Genomic DNA, 4,413 nt, shown 5'->3' with positions numbered 1-4,413 from the left:
CTTACCGTCTCCTGCATCCTCATTCGCTCAAACGTATAAATTTCTTTGTCGATAACTATTGTTACTTTGTACCTCGGTACATGATATTTCTCCTTAGTTTAACCCAATCTACCGCTATTTGCAAAGTGGCTACTTTTGCATCAGACACCCTGTATATATGAAGTTATGGGTGGAGGAGAAGTTATGGAGATGGGATGAGGTGGAAGACGAGCTGAGAATGGAGAAGGGGATAGGAGAGAGGGAAGGGGGGAAGGAGAAGAAAAAGGGTTTTCAGAAGGAATAGGAGGGGCGGAGTGGAAGGAGAGTAAAGTGCAGAGGAAGAAAGAGAAAAAGAAAAAAGGAAAGGGAGATAGGAGAAGAGAGGATTATAAGGTAGGTTTTTGGAATGTGGCTGGATTAGAGAACAAGGATAAGGAATTTTGGGAGGGGCTGGGAAAATGGGATGTGATATTTTTGAGTGAAACGTGGGTGCAGGAAAAGAGATGGGAAAGGGTAAGGAGAAGACTGTCGAAAGGATATATATGGGAAATACAAGAAGCAGGTAAGAAAAATAAAAAAGGAAGGGCAATAGGTGGAGCAATTATGGGAAGAAGAGAAGAAATAGAGATAGAGGAAGAGAGGGAGAAGGGAGGTGAGGATGGAATAATGAGTATAAAGGTAACGTTAGGTAGGGAGTGGTGGAGGATAGTAGAAATATACGTGAACAAAGACTTAGATAGGAAGCTAGAAAAACTGAGAGAGTGGATGGAAAATAGAGAGGAAGGAGTGAGAGTGATGATAGGGGGGACTTTAATGCGAGGACAGGAAGAGAGGGAGGAGAAGTAGGAGAGGGAGGAGGGGAGGAGGCGGTGGGGGGAGAGAGGAGGAAATCGAGAGATGAGAAGTGCAACAAAGAGGGTAAAAGGTTGTGCAGCTTTCTGGAGGAAATGGGATGGTCGATACTAAACGGGAATATAGAGGGGGATGAGGAAGGGGAGTGGATGTACACGGGGGAAGAGGTGGAACAGTGATAGACTATGTGATAGGGGACAGAGAAATGAGAAGGAGCGTGAGAAAAATGAAAGTAGAAGAAAACACGGACTTGGATCATCAGCCATTGGTGGTATGGGTAGATGGGGGTGGAAGGAGAGCAAAGAGTAGGAAGAAGAGAGGAAAAGGAAGAGGAAGAGGGGTATGGACAGAAGAAGGGAGGAAAAGATTTGAAAAGTACTGTGAGAGGAGAGAGGGGGAGGGGGAAACGGTAGGAGAAGAGTGGGAAAGGATAAAAGAAAGAGTAAATGAGGCGGTAAAAAAGGTGGAAAGAGAGTTGGGGGAAGGGAAGAAGAGAGGATGGTGGGATGAGGAATGCAAAGCGCTAAAGGAGAAAGTAAAAGATGAGTTAAAGAGATGGAAAAGGAAAGAGGGGAATGGGGAGGAATATAGGGAAAGGAAGAGAGAATATAGGAGGTTGTGTAATGAGAAAAAGAGGAGAGAGAAAGGGAGGAATGGGAGAGGGAGATAGGAGAGATAAGAACGGAAAGACAGGTATGGAGGGTGATAAGAAGGGAAAGAGGAGGGAGAAAGGGAGTGGAGCAAGGAATTAAAATAGAGGAGTGGGAAGGGTACTTTAGGGAGCTATTAGGAGGAGTAGAATGGAGGGTGAGAGGGGAGGGGGAAAGGAGAAGAGAGGGAGAAGAAGAGGAAGATGAGATAAGCAGTAAAGAGATAGATAGGGTAATAAAGAGGCTGAAAGATGGAAAAGCGGCAGGAGGGGATGGGATTGCGAACGAGGTATGGAAATATGGAGGAGAAGAGGTGAGAAATTGGATGTGGAGACTATGTAAAAGGGTGTGGAGGGGGAAGGATGGCCGGAGGAATGGAGGGAGGGGGTAGTAGTTTCGGTATGGAAAAAAGGAAAAGGGAAAAGAGTAGAAGATTATAGAGGGATAACATTAACGCAAACGGCATATAAGATATACGCAATGGTACTTGCAGATAGGCTGAGGGAAGAAATAGAAAGTAAAGGGATACTACCGCCAAGTCAAGCGGGATTTAGGAAGGGAAGGGGAACGATTGATCAGATATATAGTTTGAACTATATGATAAACAGAAAGATAGCAGAGAAGAATGGAGGGATAGTGGTGATGTTCTTAGATCTAAAGGCAGCCTTTGACTCGGTGAATAGAGGGAAATTGATAGAGTGCATGAGGAAAAAGGAATAAAAGAGGGGTTGATAGAAAGATGCGAAGAAATATTGAAGGAAACGGTATGTAGGGTGAAGGTGGAGGATAAAGAGGGGAAGAAATTTTGGACAGAAAGGGGAGTAAAACAGGGATGCCCGCTAAGCCCGTGTCTGTTTACCTTGATGTTGGCAGACATGGATGAGGTATTGGAGGAAGAAGGCTGGAGAGAAATAAGAGTGGGAAGAAGAAAGATATGAACTCTAGCATATGCGGATGATGTGGCAGTAGTGGCGGAGAACGAAACAGGAATGAAAAGGATGATAAAAGAACTAGAAGAATATATGGAGGAGAAAGGACTAGAAGTAAACGTAGAGAAGACAAAGATAATGAGATGTAGAAAAGGAGGCGGGAGATGGAAGAAGGTGGATTGGAAATGAAGAGAAAAAGAACTAGAGGAAGTTAGAAAGTTTAAATATCTAGGGGACGTAGTGATGGCAAACGGAAGGAGCAAGGAACATGTAAGGGAGAGGGTAAAGAAGGGAGCGGTAGTGATGAGAGAGGTAAAGGGGAATAGGGAAAAGGAGATTCAAAGATGATTGGTCGAGAAGGCTATGGCTGTTCAATAGGTTGGTATGGACAGTCATAAGCTACGGTATAGAGATATGGGGATGGAGAGAGAGGGAGGAGATAGAAAGAATACAGGATAGATACTTAAAATGGATAACGGGAGTGAGCTGGAGATCACCAGGATATATGGTAAGGGAGGAATTGGGGGAGAGAAAAAATGAGGGGGGCGAGGATGAGGGCTTGAGGTTTCGAAAGGAAACTGGGGGAAGGAAGAGGAGGGGAAATAGCAAAATGGTGCTGGGAGGAGTGGAGAAGTAGGCTGAAGGAGGGGGAAGCGACAGGAGAGTGGGAAGGGGAGAGGAGAGATTTTTACGAAGAAAAAGGATGGAAAATAGAGGAGGTAGAGAAGTTAAGAGATGAAGGGGAACTGAGGGGAGAGGATTTGGTGAGAAGAGAAAAGAGGTGGCAAGAAGAGGAAAGATGGGGAAAAATAGAGAGATCAAGGACAAATGTAAGGTATAAAAGAATAAAAGGAAAAGGGATACCAGAATATCTAAAAAAGGGATGGAAAGAGGAAAGATGGCAAAGGTTAGCGAGGTTTAGACTAGGAGAAGAGATGAGAGGAGGAAGGTATTGGGAAGGAGAGGAGAAAAAGAAATGGAGGGTATGCCAATGGAGGGAGGAAACATGGGAACACGTGTGGGAGGAGTGTACGGATTGGGGGAAGGAAAAGGGATGGAAAGATATGGTAGAAGTAGTGCTAGGAGAGGGAGGGGAAGGAGAGAAGTGGCTGAGAAGAATAGAGGAATGGAGAGGAGAAAGAGAAGTGGAAGGAATAAATGAGAGTAATATAGAAAGAAATGAAGATGCGGCGGAAACGGAGGTCCAGATGAGAAAGGAAGGAATGAATGGAGAGGGATGGAAGGATGAATGGAGAAGGATGTCTCTCTCTCTCTCTTAAAGGCGAGCGTAAAGGCGAGCGAAATATAAGTTTTCATGTTTTGTGAACGGAGCGGAGGTCCGTTTTGTACCCCGCAGGGTCAATAAATATATCTATCTAAGTAAGCCATGTACGTCTAATTATAACAAATAAGTAAATAGAAAATGTATCAATATACTGTTGGACTAAATATTTTGTGCGTAATAATATTTTTTGTGTTAATATACATATATTTTTCGCTTAACAAACTGTATGTCATTATACGTAATTAAGTTTAATTATATACATGATTAAATTTAATTACATATAATAATAGCACACGGTTTGTTAAGCGAAAAATATACAGGGTGGTCTAAAAGTCCAGGAACGGTTAAATATCCCGAGAAATTGTGGGTGAATCGGAAAACGGAAAAATACGTATTTCCTATTTTTGAAAGAGCTATCGAATGATACCAAAATTGACCCCCCACCCCCACCCCTGTGGGTGGGGCGGGGGACAACTTTAAAATCTTAAATGGGAACCCCTACTTTTTATTGCAGAGTCGAATTCTACGTTCAAAAACACGTAAATTTTGTCTAAACCTTTTTTTCGATTCCTGATAGATGGCGCTGCATTCGGCGAAAATTGGTTAAATCGTTTTCTTCAAGGGAAATCCCCATGTTTTATTGCATAATGATGCTACGTTGAAGAAAAGTAACTTTTGTCTGAAACATGTTTGTCGAATTATCGTAGATGTCTACGAC

This window comes from Vollenhovia emeryi, unplaced genomic scaffold (genome assembly GCF_000949405.1).
Source record: "Vollenhovia emeryi isolate VEMERY1.0 unplaced genomic scaffold, V.emery_V1.0 DF939749.1, whole genome shotgun sequence".
Lineage (NCBI taxonomy): Eukaryota > Metazoa > Arthropoda > Insecta > Hymenoptera > Formicidae > Vollenhovia > Vollenhovia emeryi.
Note: the sequence above shows the minus strand (reverse complement) of the source record.